The sequence below is a fragment of the Struthio camelus genome, chromosome 13 (assembly GCF_040807025.1).
Source record: "Struthio camelus isolate bStrCam1 chromosome 13, bStrCam1.hap1, whole genome shotgun sequence".
In the NCBI taxonomy this organism is placed as follows: domain Eukaryota; kingdom Metazoa; phylum Chordata; class Aves; order Struthioniformes; family Struthionidae; genus Struthio; species Struthio camelus.
Genome location: NC_090954.1, coordinates 16,663,232 through 16,684,649, shown reverse-complemented (window position 1 = coordinate 16,684,649; position 21,418 = coordinate 16,663,232). Strand labels below are relative to the sequence as shown.

Here is a 21,418-nt window from a genome sequence, read left to right as displayed (position 1 = left end):
TAGTGTAGACACTCTTATTACCTAATTCTTGCCTGAAGTATGACTGCTTTTCTTTGCTTTCTCACTTAAAAAAATACTTTGTTTAACAAATGTAATAACATGTTGCCATTATTTAGTAGCTACTTTTTGCATTGTTTTGGCGATTATGAGTGGAACAGTAATGACATTTACACCACCACAAGCGGATCCATTGTCAATAGGGGAATGAGTTTAGGTCTGCTCTAATTTGCTTCTAGGTGAAGTGAAGGACCGCTGTTGAGCACAGAGCCTTCTAGTAGTGAAATACTTGGACCACGTTTATCACAGTGTGAGAGACACGTTCAGCAACCCGACTACTGGGAACTCCCTGAGAGAATTCTCTACTAGCTGGGTGTTCGGCGGGGCCACGGCCAGTTCAAGGCAATGTTTTGCAATCAGGGAAATTTTAACTTTGGGACAGTTTGACATTTTTTAGGATTTCACTATAGTAATTAAGTGTAAATCTGATTTCATACCTACATTTTATTATTCACAAGTATACTTTAATGAATGTACATTATAACAGTTGGAGATAAATATCTGCATGCCACTGTTCAAATGGCACATACTACGCCTCCCTGTTTAATGAAGGTTCCGCTTTGTGCAAGAACTCCATCTACACTTTTCCCCGTCAATACCCTCTCTGAATTCTACCTGCAGTATATCTTGTACGAGAATGCTGTGTGAAAGAAATGTGCTCAACATGCATCGTAACCTTTAGATAATCATTAACTCTACTCCAAATTCTTGGACCTTTCAATTATCAATACAGAATCTAGGGTTCCACAACTGTTTCCTGTATACGATTAAAATCTTTAAGCAAAATGAAGGAAAAGTTTCATAATAAGGAAAATGCTAGGAAATACCATGCAGTAACTTTGTAACTATATCTCTATAATGTATCAGGCAGACACCCATATACAGATAAATAGGGCATCCAGTACAACTAAACCAAATTTATTGTTGGTCCTCTTGCAAGACATTGCAATAGGCGCTTGTTATTATAAAATAAGAGTGAAAGATAATTTGAGCACCATATTGCCCTAGATAAAAGACATTACATCACCAGATTGAGATATCTACCTTTGAAATCCTAGAAATTGTAGTATCTAACTTTGAAATCACTGATCAAATTTTGAAGAAGGTTTACATCAAATTTAGGCACCTAGGTTTGCCATACTTTCCAAGAATTCAAATATCATCAATTTTTTCAGTAACTGAGTTCTTATTCACATCTCCCTCGGCATGCTACTAGGCTATAGGGAGTCTAAGGTGAGGAAGGGAAGCGGATGTGGTGATTTTATCTCACCTGTTGAAGCAAGCTTTCAAATTATACGGACAAACAAAACATTAAGTGGGTCAGAATGAAATTCTGATTTTTAAAAAGGAGACTTGCAGTCACTCCTTAACCTGTAAAATCGGGGAATCTGGGATTCAAGGCTTTCTCTGTAGAATAGTAAACAATAATAATAATTTTAAATTAATTGTAGGATGGAGTGAAACACCTTCCCATACAATAACCTATTTGTGGCTGCCTTAGGAATAAAATACCTAAGGTTACTTATCTCTGAAAGATAAAGGTATCCCAAAGAGTACTCATGGGAAGCTAAACACATGGAAAGTAAGCTTATACTGCACTCGGTACTATCAAAACTGAAGCAATTTTGGGAATGCCAAGTAGCCATATAGTCGTCTAGAGAATTTCACATTCGGCGGGTCAGTATCTTTGCACTTGCATGGTAGCAGAGCAAGAGTTTGAAGGATCCAAGTCTGGAATTAAATATCTAAAGAAGTTGTTCCTCACTTGAGCCTATGTACATCTGGCCTCAAATACCTAGGTTTGCCTTGAAGGTAGATCTAGCTGAAAAAAGGACAGAGGGGAAAAAAAGCTAATAAAAATTCTTTTAATTGAAATTATGAATTTCTATTTATTTTGAAACAAGCTTTACCTTGAAAGACATTAACCATAAGGCTGATCAGTAAAGCCGATTTTCATGGTGGCTGGAAAATCGGGTTCCATTGTTTCACTTTCAAGTGAAAGTTATACAGTAAGAAGGAAACAAAGGACAAATCTACGCTTTCTCTGCAGTGTTGTTAATGAATGGCTAAAAACATTTGGTATTAAAGGAATCCTTATGAAATGTATTTATCTTTATCAACTTTGATAGGAAAAAGGCTTTTTTTTGTTAGTGCAGCATATCACAGTACATAAACACAGTGGAATATGCTGCAAGTTATATGATTCGGTATTCAATAGTTTCAAATGATTTATTGCTTAGAGAAACCTACCCTTAACTCGTAAGAAACTAAAGATCTAGGAAAAGAGGAAAGAAACAGACTGAACAGGCACTGGATGACATACACATAACCTCAACTATTCCTAGAGAGTCTAATTCAAAATTACCGTCTTTAATTTAGTATTACAGAGCTGCAGAAGTTTCTCAGGTACCCTAGTTATCACTTGTTGGGCATTTGGCCTACCTACCCCCCCGACAGATCCTGGCTATTAAATAAATAACACAGCCATTGGCACTGCCAAAGGCACTGCAGCTGTTTGGAAAGTGAAAAAAATCCAAACTCTCTGTTTTTACATCATGATAAATCATTATGATTCTATGTCTCCTTTTTTTTTCATTTCCATTAAGATAATAATAAAGTTTTTGTGAGACAAACGGTCATTTCATTGCAGAAATCTACTTTGAGTTTTAAAAAGGCCACAAGAAAAAAGCAACAAAGACACGTGTCAGCAACAGTGTTGGATGATGTACACGGTCATTTGCTCTTTAATCTCAACCCTGTTAGGACGGAATTTGACCAATTTCCTCAAGAAAAGAATTAGCAGTAGGATGCAGTGCAACTTCAGCTGTGCCCAGGGCTAAAACTCCTAGTGAAAATCTAAGTTTCTTTTGCATATACAGATTCCCCGGCAGAGTGTGTTGTCATAGACTCTGCCAAGTCAAGGGCTTACCAAAACTTTAAAAAAATCCTTAAAAACCTGAATCCAATATAGAACATCCCTGAGGGGAAAAAACAGTTTTGCAGTATTACAACGATGCACCACCGCACTACTCCAGTTTTTCCAGATATAAATCCATTGTATGAATACAGTGTTGGTTTGGGACCAAGATTCTTGTTCCTGAAGGAAATAAACACTTCTAAATGTTGTAAGTATTTTTACTTCCATCTGTGACAACTGATTAATTCCCAGTTGTTAGAATTCAGCTGTCTGAATTTCTCAACTCATGAGATTGTTTGTTTGTTTGAAGAAGGTAAAGATTCTTACTCTGGCCTATGTTTTTAATTCTCATTTTTCTTTAGTCTTGGCTACGGTTAACAGTTGCCACTCATTCTTTGATGGAGTAAATTTTTTTGGAAAAAAAAATACAACTTTTAAGGAAAACTACATGCATTCAATGCAGGAATTTGCAAATTCTTTCACCTCTAGTTATAACATACTCGATGATCATCAAAAGAATCAGTACACTGAAGTGATTCTCGATCACTCTCTCCCTACAACGTATTTCAGATTTTGGTGGCATTTAGGGGCATCTCAATTTGTTAATCTACAATGTAGCTTAGTTTCAAAACTTCATAAGCAATTCACTATGACTGCTTTTTGCAAGTCTCAGACAGCAGGCACTCACCAAGACTTTCAAATATAGCTCGGTTACAGTATTCTAGCTCTTACATTCGTTAAGATTTCTCCACATTAATTATGATTTCATAAACCATTATTTCCTGTTAGACTGTTCTAATTCTATGTAACATGTGAAAGGAAATCAGAGAAAATATTTAGAACTTCGATCACCAAAACTCTCAAGCTACAACTTAGAAGTATTGCCCCAAACTGAAAGTGTTTATGAGCCACAGCTGTGTGTAATTTATCTGTGCAAATTATGGGCAACTTATCACTTGGATGTTATGGAAACTGCATGAATAAGTAAATTTTCATGACCAGAATAAATGAATACTAAGTGGCAGTCACTCCAGAGCATTTCTAAGCAACTTTTTACTGCTTGCCTCAAGTATGCTGAGGAGCAGGAAACCAAAGGTTGTGTGAGCTGAACCAGTAGAGAAGTGCAGGAATTCTCTAAAAATGCACCGCGCAGAGAGTCATATTGTTATCATAATACGGAAATTACTGTAGGAAAGGAAATGACCATATCTACGCATTCAACAGGGATTACTGCACTAGGGGTGACATTTCTGGCAGACAATATTGGGCAGTTGCCTTTGTGTCAAAACTTCCAAAGCTATTTCAGAAGAGTTCCTGTTATACAGCGTTTGGACCCAGCGCTAGCTTTTGCTAACTAACACCAACTCTTAAAGCAGAGACAGTATGTGAGTATAAATCCTAGGATTGTGCACTAAAGCGCTTGCTAGAATGAGCTGCTGTCTTGATATTTAGCAGTGCTTTAGGAAAAAAAAAAAAGGACTGATCTTTGAGGTCGTTTCAAAATTTAAGCAATTACCGTTAAGTAAGTGAAGCAGTTATCGACAAAACTTTATAGTTAGTAGCATGCAAAGAGATACTAAACACAAATTTATCCTTGAGCACTCTCCCCAAAGACAGAGTGTGCAGAAGACTTTGTAAAACTATAGTTATTGTGAAAAATGTGGTTTATTCAGATTATTAGACGGTATGTTCAGATAAAAACCCAGCTCTTGTAAAGCAGACCTGTGGAGGAACACCAAATAAGATCATTTTATAAGGATTTTCTGAATGAAAATTTCCACATACTCCGAATATCACACCTTATAGGGTAAGTTGTTTCAATAACAACTTAGTTGCAATCAGCTCTGGCGGTAGCTGGTTACATACCTAAATTCTTGTGGCACATCTATAACCCCATATCAAACTACAAACAGAACATTAAATGAATCTGGGTTCACTTATTTAGACAAATTATCCTGCCCAATATATAAACAAACTTCTGTTAGCTATTGACAACAGAATTGCAGTTATTGGGATACAGATTCAGGAGAAATGAAACTGTACAGCATGCTCATTGGGATTTGGTTAAGAATATATTTCTTCATTCATGACTTAAAACAGCGTTGTTATGTTGACACTACTCTCTTAGGTTAAGGTGCTGTATGTTAAAATACCATGCAAGAATTTCCAAAGGGCCTCAGATGGATAAAGAGACAGTGATTGAACTGGACTGAAGGATGTATGTGAAAAGTTTTAGAAATTCTTGAATCCCTGGGTGAGGCATCATATGGAAATGCCTTTGTGTGCATTTGGGGTTATTTATGGATCTGTGTAACTGCACGAAAAGACTGAAAATATGCTTTTCTGTCTAGGCTGCGTTTTCCTTGGCAAAACAGTAGAGTAAGCCGAGTTGCTGATAATATATCTGCTATTAAAAACTTTTGCATTCATAGCTAGCACATTAGAACATCTAACTTATTGCTTTATGATGTAGCTTTTGATAATATCATAATTGAAATTTTCTTACATTTTTGTTATGTGATAAAAAATTTTGTATTGATTCTATCCACAAGTTCCGCTTGATCAACATAAAACAGATTACAGATCTTATCTTACTATCAATACTGCAGAGAAGAGTATACAGTTTTTGATGCTAATTATCAGAGTTACCCCAAAGGATTGAAATAAGCAAAAATTAGTTAGGAATTCTAATAACCTGTTTCCTAAGGGAACAGCAGTCTTTATATCACCTGTTGGACAGTGTAGAAAGTTATGAAGATCAAATGCCACATTGTACCAACCAAATGACGTACCTCATCCCAACAGTTATTGAAGTGGGACAGACACAGAGATGTAGTTGGTACTCTGTGGTAGAAAGACACTCAGAAATAAATGAACAGAAAACTAAAACCCTAAGCAAGTATAATCTGTCCAAGCCAAGAAAAAAAAGGCATTTAACAGCTTGTAAATTCCAATACACCTATATGAATTATCCCACCAAAAAAGATACAGAGAAACTCAACAGTACTTGCTCTCTAAAATTAAGTGACGAAAATTCTAACAGTTAAATACCACCTGCTTTAGTCACAGTCTTTCCAGTTCACAGCTACTGCTACTAAAACTGAGTTTTTCCTCTGGTAGTATCTCTGGTAGTATATTACTATTTATAGCTTAGCAACTATCATAACGCTAACAACTGTTCATGGTGCGGGGGACACAGACAATGCAGTAAAAGAAATCTAGTTTTCCTGAACAATAGTTCATATACAAAACCACATTTTCAAGTAAGGCTGCTCAAGCTGGATGGAAACATATCCTTTATGAAAGTCTGCATAACATTTGGGAGGATTTATTAATTTATCTCCTTCCAGTATTGAAAGTATTGACAATGTTTTCTGCGAGTGTGAACCAGTATCCAGAATAGAGAAAGACAGACTTAGGGCTCACTTAACTCTATACATACACAAGTTCATGGGACCATACGAGATGCATCTGAGGGTGCTGAAGGAACTGGCTGATGGCACTCTGAGGCTGCTCTCTATCAGCTTTGAAAGGCCCTGACAAGCAGGGGAGGTTCCTGATACGCTTCTGATCAGGGAGGAAAAAGCAAACACTGCCCCCACCTTCAAGAGGGCAAGAAGGAAAACTGAGGTACTTGCAGGCCTGTCAGCCTCACCTCAATCCTGGGAAGGTGATGGAGCATGATCCCCTTGGGAGCCTTTTCTAAATCGATGGAAGACAAGAAGGTGACTGAGAGCAGCCAGCATGGGTTTTCCAAGGGTGAATCGTGCCTGATCAACCTCATTGCTTGCTAGGATGAGGTGACTAGCTCAGTGGACAACAGGAGGGCAGTGGATGTAGTATAGCGTAACTTTAACAAGGTTTTTGAAACAGTCTCCCATAGTATCCTCTTCACCAAATTCATCAGTGGTGGAAAGGTCCAGCTGACAGCTAGTAACTAGTGACATCCCTCAAGGATCAATAAGGAGACCAATGCTATTATTAATTGTCTTCAGTAATGACATGCACGATGGGACAGAGCACATGCTCAGCAAGCTTGCAGATGACACCAAACTGGGCAGAGTGGTCAATATGCTGGTAAGCAGGGCTACTATTCAGCAGGGCCTAGACGGGCTGCAGACATGGGGCTGACAGAAATGTCATGAAGTTCAACCAAGGGGAATGTAAAATTTTACATCTGGGATGGAATGACCCCATGCACAACTACAGGTTGAGGCCCAACTGCTGAGAAGCAGCTCTGCAGAAAAGACCCTATGGGTCCAGGTGGACAAGTTGATCATGAGCCAGCAATGTGCCCTTGCTGTCAAGGGCAACAGTCTCCTGGGCTGTGTTAGTAAGAGTGTAGCCAGCAGTTCCAGAGGAGTGATCCCTTCCCTCTGCTCAGCACTGGTGAGACCACATCTGGAGTGCTGCGTCTAGTTTTGGGATCCTCAGCATGAGGAAGATACTGACATACTTGACCAAGTCCGTTGAAGGCCATCAAGATGGGCAGTGGACTGGAGGACGTGACATACAAGGAGAAGCTGAGACAGCTGGGTTAGTTCAGTCTGGACAGAAAAAGCTATGGCCTTACTGAGCAAGGCTGCTAGACTAGATGACCTCCAGAGATCCTATCCAACCTAAATTATTCTGTGATTCTACAAGATCAAAGAATCTTAATAAAACAGAAAAAGAGAAAACCCTAAGAGAATTCATGATACTGACCTTTGGTTTTGTCCCTCCCCTCCAATCTGCCCCAGACAGTATTGTTATACTAAACATAAAGTTTAAGCTTAAGCTCAAATTAAACTTCATTATTAAATAAAACATTACTGTATGCAAATATAATGAAAAGCTTATTATGACTTCCCGGCTACCAGTGCAAACAGTGTACTTAGCCAAATGGTAATTGTATTGGTCTTCTTTCTATTGCAATACTGCTCTGAAACTTGTGTCCCTCAAATGAATAATTACCTACAAAATAATTAAATGTTGCTGATATGGTCTACTCATCCCACTTGTACATAGAAACAGCAAAGTCTGTCTTCCCTGAAATCTATCTCCGTCATGTTGGATAAGCTTACTGCCCATCACAGAGCTGGCATCGATCCCTACTCAATTACAGATGAACATAGCACCATATTAAAAGACAAATAAGGTTTAATTTTAATCACAAGCAGCCTGTAAGTCCATGTTCCATTATAGATTAAAAGAACCAATTATTTTTAAAAGTAAAGATTTAATGAAAGGCCTTACTAATATATAGACACATTGCTCCCTCTGCATTCTAAGTCAGACTCTGCAGTAATGGTTGAAAGAGCTGCAAACAATCTAAGCAAGGCATGGGGATGCTTCTTGGAGACAAATATTTTTTATTCAAATCATAAACAAATATACTTTCTTAAGAGGGTTCCTTGTAAAATTTCTTTTTCAAAAACATGAAATCACAATCCATTTGTATCTAACCAATTAACTCTGTGGCCAGAGTCCTATTGTCAGTAGGAGAGAGTAAATGCAAAATAATTGCATTGAAGCTGACAGAGAAATTCTACACTAAAGACACCTAATGCTGCTCAAATCACTTTATTCCAGATTTAGAAAGATAGTTAGGAGTCTAATTCTCATTTGAATTCAACGGGAGGTAGGCACCTACACATCTCCAAATCCAGACATTACAGTCTTCCATCTGTAGCCAGAGGAGCCGGTGGGCATAATTAGCTTGAGAATCTAGGTCATCACAACCGTTATTTTCTTCCCGTTCATTCCTTAGTACTAGTTTCCAGTCTCCCTTGTTTACTGAGTTATGATAATGTTCTTTAGAGTGTGAGCTAAGAAAAATGCAGCTATAGAAGATGTTGATATTAGTTCTGAGAATGTAAAGAGATAAATATGTATTTTTAGAGAGACATTTACTCGCTGGATAATCAGACGATGGTGTTGACTAGTGCTATGAACACAACTCCACTTAAACATACTGAGTGCAGAAAGCATGAGAAGTCATATATACACAAAGACAGCATTTCTCCCATTTTTCAAACCTACTTAAAAAAATTAGCATTACGCTTTTGCTTAGGAATTTATTCATACACTGTTCATCAAGAAATGCCTTAATATTTAGAAAATAATCACTTTCATTTTTTCTAAATTTAACCTTATTTTTAGAAGGGTCAAAATTAGAGCATTATTTACCTACTCTGATGCTATTATTTCAATCTTATAACAACTACTAACAGTAATAAAAATACTTAACACTAAGTCTCCCTTATCCATAAAGCACTGGCATTTAATCAGCCCCATCTATGACGTAGAGAGTACCAAATCGATCACAGCTTAGGTCTGTAGAATGAGAACATTAGAACTGTAGAAAAAATTGCAAGTATTTCTTAAACATTTTAGGGATCTTATTCCAAAAGGGCACTGAGAATTCTGAAATTTAATAAAAGACTTTGGAAATCTCCTCATCTACTTAGAGACAGTCCTTCTCGGTTTTGTATTCCTAAATTCCTTTTGTTTTTTCTCCACATTGAACCCTGAAGAAAAAACCTCAAGCTTCAAGATACATATTAAATATTCACAAAGAGAACATAGAGAAACAGCAGCTAGTGCTACAACGGACAACAGCAAAACATGACCTGGGTGCAATGCAAAGAGATTAAGGAAAAAAGGAAGTGCGCTCATATTGCAGCTGGCACGCTGCCCACCTCCTCACGTGCACACGTGCGCACACACTCTAAAGAATTAACAGAAACCAGTTATCTACCAGGATGATTGGGCATGGGCAGTACTGAGTCCTCACCTCCGGATTGTCATCTTTTTTATTTATTTATGACTTTTTAAACACAACACTATTCAGTTTCAGAGTAAAGCGCTACATTCTTCCAACATGTTTTACAGAATGTTTTCATGTGACAAAGTTTAAAGGACACACAAAACCCAACACTGCTATAACAATCAGCACAGAAAAACTGTGAGAAAACAAGACAAAATATGATCTGTACAGAAACTCCTGTATTAGAGCATCCTTCATTAGCAGTAAGTGGATGAGTCTGTTGAACCAAAGTAAAAAGTTTCACAAAAATATTTAGAAAACGCAATGGTACAGACCATTCTTTCAGTTCATCTATTATCAAGTCAAGACCTGGATTACTGGACCAGCTCTGATTAAGATTATTTCATCCTAACGAGTTTTAGAAATGTAGAAAAGATTTTATTGCTTTCAAATAACAAGCAAACATGTTATGCGTTAAATTTGTTATCATTTGATTTTGGAAACTTACTAATTGCTACCTACGTTAACGGCGTCAGTGATGTCCATAAAGGGGAAGCATGTTTACACACAAAGCAAACCAGGGAATGTATCGAGCGCTTCCAAAATCCACTGATATACTTGTTACGCATTCAAAGCCTATTGAAAAAGTAAGCTGATGGTTCACATTGAAAACTTCAACAGCTATATTTTTACTCTAGAAGAATTTCTTTTCGTGTTTTCAATTTCTTTTTCAGATGCAAAGGCCTCACTAACAAGTTCTAGCAGAGACCAAGCCTAGCAGCTGACCATACTATTTACTAAATCCTCATATGTATTTCATTTCTGCAAGGAAAATATTCTTCAAAATCTGTCCTTTGGGAAGCTACGTTATACAATCAGAAAATGCATCTTTATAGATCCTATTGAGTAACTCTCACACTCCATGCTATATTTAACCAGAGACGGTCAGAATTTTGCAAAGGCATTAGTCTTCCCTCCCTATCTGTATTTTCAGCAGAGACATGTCAGATTTTACAATAGTAGCTATGATGAAACCTGATATAGGATTTTAGGAAGACTAATAGATATCTTGATTCCTACTGGGTGAATAACAGTACTGAGGTATTTACCGGAGATTGTTGTAGTCAGAGAGAGTAATTAGGTGCTTGACTCTGCTATGGACTTTCAAAAGGTGTTAGATACCTCATATTTACAATCTCAAAATTTTTGGCAAAATATTATATATATATATATATCTTTTTATATGCATAGTACTGTAATATGCAGACTTATATATGTGTGTGTGTGTGTGTGTGTGTGTGTGTGTATGTATACATACATGAAGTCTCCTTCGGACAATACCTAAATAAAAAAAAACAGTGCACTCAAAGCCTGGAATACTTAATAAAAATAGCCAGTTTTTATAAGCATCATTTTGAAATTAACGGAGTCATTTTGGCTGCATAATCATACTCCTGAAGGGATGCAATAAAACATAAATTTAATCAAATACATTTTTAGAACAGGCTTCAAGCTAGTGCATGTACAATTTTGACCCAAATATCTAGTCATGAGTATAATATCAGACCTTTAATTATAATTTCTATTATAATTGTTCCATTGAAGAAAATGTAGCCAGTGCACTTACCTGCAATTATGTGCACACAGTCTGTGGAAGGAGTAGATAAAGACTCTCCTGTGAACCGTCACTTGCTGAGCTAATTCACCCAACTGGTTTAATTTCTTTTGCCCTCAGTCTGTTGTTACAGTGATTACATCTAAATGAAAAGACAAGAAAATACCAAACTGAAAAATCACTAGATTTATTCTTTAAATGCTCAATTTGATTTTTTGTCTTGAAGAATCAGAAAGTTAGGGTCACAGAAAACACGTTGTAAGAAAAATTAAGTATCTCATACACTTTCTTGATGATTGTGCATATGAATTTCTTATGTAATTGCTAAAATATATGGCCTCGCTGAGACCCATTACAATGTGAACCCGTTCTTCTGTCATAGGGTCCACATATTTTACTTCTGATCTATTGTGGCTTATATGCCCATAGAAGAAAGGTTTTTCTCAGAGATCTACTGTAGAATCTCACACTGTTCTTCAGCACTAAATATACTCTTACAAGCCATAATTAAAAAAAAAAGTTTTCTATGGCACTAAAATCTGTACCAATACACAGACGTCTACTTGAAGTATACTATGTTATATAATATATATATCATATTGTACACATTTTCTTCTAATATGTACTATTTTTATTGCAATGTAGCACCCACACTACAGTGGAGCATCCACTGCAAGCTCTATTAGTCGTATTTGATGAACAGTGGAAAGCTTTGTACAACAAAAAGTAGAAAGCTGAAAATTATTAGTTAAATCATATAAATTATATGTTATACTTCCACCGAATATGAACACGTGGATCTAAGTCCACTCTTCCATTCATATGAGACCCTACCACTGTAGAGAGAAGGATTCATCCTGAAGGTAATTTAGTCTCTCATAAAGTATTAGGAAGTAACAGTACTACAGTTTCACATAGTGCATTATTTTTTTCAGACTGACATCATAAAGACACATTTTTATTTAGAGCTATTCCAGAAAGAAAGTACGTATAATATTTCTACCAGGTGACCCAGGACCTTTTCTTTCCCCAGTATAATCTATAATTTATGTACTTCCCTGGAAAATAGATGCTCACTGTCATGTTTTATAGTTGCTTCATACTGCATGAATTTTCATGTAATAAGAAGTTATAAAATATAATTCAACACAGTATAAAATAATCAAAAATCTACTTTCAGTAAATTCTGAGCTGCACAGTGTATTTTTTACTAAGGCTATGCTGTCAATTCTTTTCAATATAAGACTTTATATGGAAACCCCAAAAACTTTCTAAACCTTAGAAAAAGTGATTACCTTAATCTGCTGGGGAAATAGCAGTATTAAATATCCAACTAAAACAAAATACTAGCAAAAAAACTCAACTCAAAACAAAAATAAATTAAAAATTTCTTTTGGTATAGCAAGTAAAATACTGCCATATAAACCTTCCCAAAGGAGACAAAGTAAAATTATAAAAGTGAGAGAGAGATTAAATGCCAAAAGACATTTTAGAAAATAAAAATAATCTATTTCAGAACAGTATTATCTGTATGATGCCCACTATTAATTTTTGCAGCAATACTGAATGGTAACCTCTGTGCTCTAAGGTATCCATTAGCTTCAACAGGATGACAAATATAAATTTAATTATTGGCATAAATCTTTAAAGCAGCAGTTCTTTCAAATAAATCTAAAACATACTTTTCGCTCTACCAGTCATCCTTTTTCTCAAAGGAAAAAACCATTAATCCACGTCAATTATCAATTATTAATAAATTCAATTGATCAGATACATAAACTACGAAGTAAGAAAAACTAGTATGTAATGAGGATAGCTCTCTTGCCTGTTAGACAGGGAAAAACAGTGCTGAATGAAACTGTTTTTTCTATCATGGGACTACAGATAGACACAAAAAGACTGTATACCTTGAGAATGGTTTCTGTTTTGCAGTAACAGCACTACGCAAAAATGTAGATTTTCAGTTACGGGGAGAACAGAATGCAGCATATCCAGGATCACCCGCAAATGAAACCACAGCGAAACACACTCAGTTTGCATCTTCCTAATTTTGCTGGAAAAGTACCATCTAATAGGCTACTAAGAAATGTAAAGCCTCCTCTGCGTGCCAGCAAAAGTTGTATCTAAATAAACCAGGATATAGGCAGCAGCTGCAGAGGCAGAGAACGCTCCACAATGTTAACATTTCTGAATGTTACCAAATAAAGTCATATATTTATAAAGAAGAAAATACGGGGAAAAACATCTGCTGGTGTGCCTCGTATGACACACACAGGATCCATAGGATAAAAGAGACTATTACAGATTCAGACTGCCAGTGCCTGACATTAACATAAACAAGGATGTGCAAGCATAAGAAAGAAGCAGAGTACATACTACATAATAAACATGTTTACATCTTTCGGGCTCAGAGTTATTGCTACTAAGAGACCAGAAACTAACCGGCTTCCTGAAATAACCTACAATGTTTTGATCATTTCTTCTGTAAAATTTCATAAAACTAAGCATTTAACACACTCTTTCACTTTTCTGGTTTTTTGTTCTTGCCTTTTTTTTTGTTAAAAGAAATGAGTAGCAGTTTATCTGAATTTACAAACTGTAGCAACACCAAATTCTGTCAGGTGATCAGCATAATCTACAAACTCCAAATTCTCATCTTCTATTTCAATGACAATTCCTTTAGCTATCAGACTATAAAGTAACCAGGAACGGGAGCTCTCCTCTTTTGAAGCTTTCACAATACATTGAAAATATCTGAAGATTCACTGGGAGTCAAGCTAACAGAGCGTCAACACATCTTTGGCAACTCAAGTGCCTTCACTTGGGAAGGCTGAGAGGCTCTGGTCCACACTCAAGGTGTTTGCAGTCAATATAGTCTTTGAAAAGAGAGATCACTTCCTTTTCTTCCAATAAAAAACATAGGTGACTATATTTAAGAGAGAATTCAGGACTTTGGGTCCCAAAGGAAAGGTGCTGCATCTTTGCAATCTGGAAAAAGGCAACTACGGTTCAGCAGGAGGCAGAGTAGAAAAGAAACTCCATGTCTAACGTGTGGGAGAGCTCAAGAGCTACTGCCCAGGTCTAGGCAGGTCCCCCATCAGTATGAAAGATATTCTGGGTGCCAAGCAACAGGTATATAAAAGATATGCACCACAAGGATGAGTTTTGGAATACCTCAGTTCTTTTGGGGGGCTTTTAAGTCATTTATCGGATACAGAAATGTAGTACTGGAGATTACTTGGTCTAGCCATCACAGATGAAACAGACTGTGGAAGTATCACAAATTCAGACTAGAAATATACACATTTTTAACATTGAAAGCTGTTAATAATCAGTTTAACAGCTTATTGAGTGGTATAGTACAATTATAAACATTGGATATGTTTAAAATCAAAACTGGGTTTTAATCAAAGAGAAGTTCTAGACCAAAAAGGAATTAATTCAGGCAAGTCCTATAGCTGTGGTATGCAGGATGCTAACTAGATCAGCTTAATGGTCTTTTGAGGATTTTCATTTTACACATTCAAATTTGATTTATATGGGAGACCGTTTGGAACACAGCACAGCTAATTCATCAGTGCAGACGACTGAATAAAAAGCTACAGCCACTGTAGAAATTCAGCCTAAACATAGATGGCTAGTGAGCTTCAGCAGCACTCGGAAATGACAAGCTGCAAATGAGACAAACCAACAGGAATGAAACTTCCTAAGAAATGGTTTGTTTTCCCCAACTCAGTCCAGTAACAAGGAGGTGATTCAAATTATTCAGCAGATGGTTGAGATGTTAGAACAGCTTGGTAGAAGCAGGACAAGGCTAATTAGACCATCACATCTGCCCCTTTTCTTTTTCACTTTAATTCCCAGATCATTCCTTCCTCCCACCCGTAGAGCTTATCCAGCCTCTCTGTGGCTAGAAAATCATCTTAGACCTCAGCAATGCTCTTTTTTTAGCAACACACAGTGCACAACTCCTGCAGAATAAGCAAGGGATTTTAGCTGAAGAGGAAGGCAGTCCATAGCGTTTCCCTTCTTGGCAGGCATGCTACACTATCCAGGGGCTCTCAGGGCCACTGCTCTTTTGCAATAGTCTCGACTGCCGAAGTCAAAACCACCTGGAAATACCTTATGAATGTTTATGTAGACTGAATACTGTTTTTGTATGAACTCTTATCTAAATTAAAAACATTTAAAGATAGGAGGTAGGATCGAAGCCTACATATTTCACACATCTACTAAGTTTAGACTTTACCTATTAGCAAGCTAGGTCCACAGGGAAAAACAGTAAAGTACTAGGCAACGTTGCTTGTGTAAAGCTGTGGTAAGACTCAGTCCCTTGTGTAGCTGTGCTTATACTCTCAAGGCCATATGATTTTTCCAGTTCAAGGAGGTGCACACCTAATCTGTTCCTAGCTGATGCGCCAACCACAACATCCTCTCTTAAACAGGAGTTACAGGGCAATCGTGAAACTCCACTCTCATTAATCTAGTATCAGACTTCTCTTCCCTGCCCAGTATTGCTTCATCCCATTTGGTCTTCATCATGAAGACTTTTGTGCCTGCAAACCACCAGCTGTTTGCACTGGAATGGGTTAGATTACTGACATCCAAAAAGTTGCAAGGCCGTATCAGAGAAAAGGAAAATCCTTTTCCTTAAAAAACAAACACAAAAAGGGTAACTGCTATTTAAATCAAACACTATGCTTTTGCCCTGTGATGTAAGTCATGCTCACATAAGCAGCCAGCACTGTCTTGCTTTAGGTTGCTGGGTAAAAGGTACCAGGAAAAATACATTCACACCTACCTATCTGTAGCCGTTCAACCCCCACAGCCCAGAGACGGTTCCAGTAACCGCGGCCGTCAATCAGGCTGGCCTTTACGTGACCCCAGGGCCAATATCTCCAACCCGCCTGGCCAAAGGGCTACCCCGGCGCTCTGCCAGCGTGGAGGACCTCACATCCAAGTCCTCCAACAGGTCCGCATTCAAATGAAGGATCAGCAACGGACCGGCCAGCTCACGCCACGTGGCGGCCGCCCTGCCTGCAGCCCCCGCTTGGCTGCCTACAAAAAGGGCTGCAGCTTCGCACGGTGGTGCGGTGCTAACGGCGGCCGAGTGGGACGGAGCCGAGAGGAGAGCTGAGCACTGCAGCTTAGCCGCCTTGTTACAGGCTTGAAGGCGCCAAGCGACCTTTTTCACGGCCTTCACCAGAAGCCGCGGGACAGAGAGGCCGGGGCTGCCGCTCACCACCCTGATCCGGGACACATAAAACGTGCGATGCTCAAAAGAACCGCCACCAACACCATCTTAGCCTAATGTAAATGGAGACAAGAATACACCAAGGTCATTGACCACTGTGGTTTTTTTCAATAGAAACGATTACAGCCATGTCTGTGCTGAGCTGCTGTCAGATCTGCAGTGGTAGCAGATGTAAGATTTTTCTTATTTTTTACTTTTGCTGGCAGAGGTGTTGGTGAGATCTTGTGGTTGTAAATTACATCAGGTTCATGGAAAGCCCGATGAAATTTGAGTCGAGTACACTTGAGAGAATTTGTGCAGGTTATTTTTTAGTTCAAACAGAAATGTTTTATGCCATAAAGACATCAGTATGTCGTTAGTTAGGTAGGTGTGGAATCGAGAGTAACAGCACTGATAGGAATTGACTCTACATTTATACTCAAGTACCTCAGAGCAGAACTCACAATTTTAGCCTCTTTTCTGTTCTGGTATGTTAGTGACTCAGAAACAAATAAAATTAAATCTCAATGGTCAAGAATTTCTGATCTACCAGAATTAAGTAAGCTTTTATATGGAGCACTACATGAACACAGAAGTCATTTACAGAGCTGAAGGAAAATATTAGACCTAACATTAAGGGACCAAAGGTTATTTGTGAAAAGCTTCTAAATGTGCTTCTGGGAATGGAAGATCAACAGAGACCCAGAGCTGAGGTGTCTCTAAAGTAATAACAGAATTTAAAAGACCAACAACAACCCAAAACCTACATATTGTCGCAGGAATAAAAGCTTTCCCAACCTTTGAACAAGTAGTATGATTATGATAGCCCTTCTGGATTTCTGAAGTGATGATCCAAAACGGCATTGGCTATATATTAAGAGAGCGTGAGTAAATCACAAGCAAGAGGAAACAGCTGGGAATCAGAATATCCAGATTCTAATACCTTTTCAACACGAGACATGAATTTATTGGGGCACACTGAAACCACCACATAATTTTTAGAAGGCAGACTTAAAACATCATTTATTTACTGATTATGAGATTGAACTCCAAGTTGAGCTATACTAACAACTGAAGAGTTTTTTTGTTTTTTGGGAGGCGGGGCGGGTTGTGTGTTTTTTGTCTTTTTTTAAGTCTCTTGAAAGTGAATGCAGTTACAGCTCCCAACATCGCAAAACAGTAATCTGGAGGTACTGAAACCAGCCATATATCACCTACCCTGACAAATGCTTTTACGTAGGAGAAATTACTAAAGTATAGAAGGTAGCAGAATAATGACAGAAGGTAGCAGAATAATGACAAACTCCTCAGATTTCTCTCTGCAGCGCTCCCCCACAGCCGCTCAGAGCGTACAGTGGCTGAACACAGCCATGGTAATAAACAACAGCACACGCGTTGTTTTGTGTCATTCTCATCCTCTGGAAGCTCAGGATCACTATGATGAATAAACAGTGAGAGGAAGATATTTTCCCCCTTCTTCATCAAGCTTTTACTAACTTCACTAGCATAAGTCTGAATCCTAAGAAATGTATTTTTCTCCCTGTTTGTTGAAAATATGCAAGTTGTTGAAAATACCCCACCTGGCTTAAACATAACCAAGTCTCTGCAGAAATCTAAGGGTGACAGATATACAAAAGCTATTACGTGGCCCAACAAAATAATCAAGTCAATACCTCAAATGAGACATACAGTAATATTCACAATATGTAACAGTAGTACCATAAAGCTGTTCCACTAAATTGTCTGCAAACTTCAACCATATTTAGCAACCGTATTATTATTCATATTTAACATTTAAGATGCAGTCACTCTCAGTCAGCTCAAGATACTATTTTGCACATACTCTGAAAAGATATATATACTTATCTGCGATCCAAAGAGATCAAACACCTTTAGCTTATTTTGCATTAAATATTATAGCTAATCCTCTTCCAGTGGAGCAGAATAGCGTACTGTACTAGCATACGTATGTACTAGCATACCGTTTTTAGGCAAGCAAACTGTTTTTAGGCAAGCAAACATCATTTAAACGGAGTGAGTGTTGTACAATATTGTTGGAAATATTCTTTTGGGGAAGGGGCAGCCAGTACGGTACAATAATTTGAAGCTAAGGGGTTTTAATCATACCATCTGGGACATAGAACTAACTAGGGTGTTCCTATTAGTGTCTCTAGCAGTAATTGTTATTTTAATTGGCTGAAATAAACTCTTCTGCCCTCAGGCCAGTGATAAAACTCCATTGGTGTAGTGCTTCCTTCCCTTCCGGAAGAAGTGAAATGAAAAACTTGCCCTTTGAATATAAAAAATAAATAAAATAGCATTGTTCTTCATTTTTATCAAGGCTTACTGTGGGAAAAAGTTCTTTTTTAAAAAACAAAAATCCACAAGAGTAGTACTCTAAAGTAGTTTCTCCTGGATCCAAGGTTTCTGGCATTACACAATTTTTAATCAAGCACCTGATGTGAAAATTCATGGAGAAAGGATTCATGGAAAGGTCCCGCAAACACTCCATCTTGTTCTGACAGCAATCCCGTGTATTTGATAACTTTCATTTGAAGGGGACATATTTTTAACATTAACTGGAAACAAAGGTATCCTAAAAAAAAAACCCCAGGGTCTTACAACATGACATTTTTTAAAAGATCATTTTCACTGTTGCATTATGTTGAAACTTGCATCTGTGGGCTTTTTTTTAATACATTTTAGTAAGTTTACACATGGAGTGCCAATACCTGTGCATAACTTCCTTCCCTCTTTCACTTCTAATCATTTGATGTAATTAAGTTTGCTAGTTTTCAGTAAGCAACGCATAACAAAATATTTTGTCAAGTCTTACTGTAAAGCAGATGAAAATAATTCTGCCTTCAGTTTTATATATTTTACAGTCTGACTCACATTATTTTTGCCACCATCTTCATTTCCAACAGCAACTTTTTTAGCATACTCTTAGGCCAAAACAATACAGGGGTTTTTTATGTGAAATGTGGCCTGAAGTACCTAACCCTTCCACCCTATAAATCTTTATTTAAGTCTAGATATGCCTGAATCCAGCAGTGTCCCAATCTTCATCAGCAAAAAGTCCCTGGATTCCCACATATCTGCTTTTGCACACACCTAGAAATTCATCATGATACTTATCTCACTCCTATACCTAAAAAAAAAAAAAAATCCACAAAATAACTGTGCTCATGTCTCCTCTAAAAGGCTAGAAACAGGTGACATACTCACTGCTCACCTGTAGGACGTGCTATACACATTTCTCTTTAGAAATAGAGCTGGAGTGGTGGGAGTGATCTTGATGGTCAGCAAGTCAATTAGAGCCTTTGCCAAGCGTGTACAGCCCTTCGGTTCAATTCCCTCCCTCTGGAAGCACTCAGATCCCCATCCCACACCTCCCCGCCAGCATCTTAATGGGCGGCTGAAGAGCTTTCCTGAGGGGATACTTCACCATCTTCTGGAAACAGGATCATCAGTCAAATTAAAGATTTCCTACCGATCAGAAGAACATGAACGCACGAAAGGAGTAAATTTAGGTTCTGCATCAACAGCTGATGTACTTTCCACTACAAAGTCAGTCTCCTTGAGGCATGGACTGAAACCCATTTCCTCTCCATTTGAATTACAGAGTGTCCTAAGAAAGGAAATCTTTAAGACACTGTGTGCAGCATCTCCAATTAGATACTGTAGGAAGCCCTCCTCTCAGCAGGGTCGCTGCTGTGTATCTTACCCACAGGTGACTAACTCTTCTCTGTAGTATAGAGAGAGCTTAAGCTTTATAAAGCTATGTCAGCACTTTATATTGTGGGGCCATGAGGTTACAGCCTTTTCAGCAGGGATAATCTATCCCAGACCTAAGGCCACACTTCTGTGGCTATATTGTATCTGTTTCTAAGCCAGAAGCACAGAGGAAGTTAAAGCGAGCCCTTTGACTCTGGCCAACAGATTACACTGGTTAACACCTTGGAGGACACATTTTATTTATAACAGATTCAAACTAAACTATAGACATTGAGATACCCCTCGTGATCATTTATCCTATCTTCCTAGGTAAAGCCCATGACTCCTGTAATTTTGTATATAGATTACAGTAGACCTCAGAATGCAGATCAGGGCGTGGTATTATTGTACTGGTTTATGAACAAACTTCAAAGTATATATATAGTAAGACCAAAAAAAAAAGAAAGACTACAAATGTGAGGAAAAGATGATGCAAATTCTAGAAGCAAATTATAGTAATAAATCCTAGAAGGAAATTCCAGTAAGAGTTTGAAAAAAGTGTTTGCAAAGGTAGCTTCTTAAAATTGAGTATTGATAAAGTTTTACAAATATACACAAATTTTACATTTTTCACTTCTTCTTATTAAAGAAGCATACAACTGTCTTCATAACGATCAGCACATCACTTTAGATGTTCACTAACATTTTACTTTTGACTTATAGCTGCATAGGGCAGACACATGTGGAGCAGACAACTCCTCCTGAACAAAAATAGAAAGGTTGATGCATAGCCGTAGAGATTTCCAGAGTGCCTGAGCTTGTATGTGCTAAGATTTCGTTGAGTTTTCTAGCCTTTAGGTACTCTTCCTTCTAAAGCACAAATACCAGCGCCCTGTGTAAGCAGAAGGCTTTTATCATGTTGCAATTGCTTTGAGGTTGAAAGCAGCTACCATACATTTATCCTGGGTATGAACAAATGCACAACGTGTATAGGGAATACCACGTCAAATACTTTGATTCTAAAAGATGAGGCGGAACTTCAGCGTTCTTCCTGTTCCTGTGTCTAATAAGGAATTGTTTGCTCTAACATCTATATTTAACCCATCTGGTTTTCTCTTTCTTAGGGCAGAT

General features: G+C 37.8%; 1 long non-coding RNA gene across 1 annotated transcript in view; it reads right to left on the bottom strand.

The window, feature by feature from the left end:
- The window catches only part of LOC138069138 (uncharacterized), a 450,465-nt gene that overhangs the window by 134,860 nt on the left and 294,187 nt on the right, over nt 1–21,418 (bottom strand). Inside the window, exon 3 of the long non-coding RNA XR_011143941.1 lies at nt 11,350–11,479. This is a non-coding gene — a long non-coding RNA (uncharacterized lncRNA). The remainder of the gene's footprint in view (nt 1–11,349; nt 11,480–21,418) is intronic.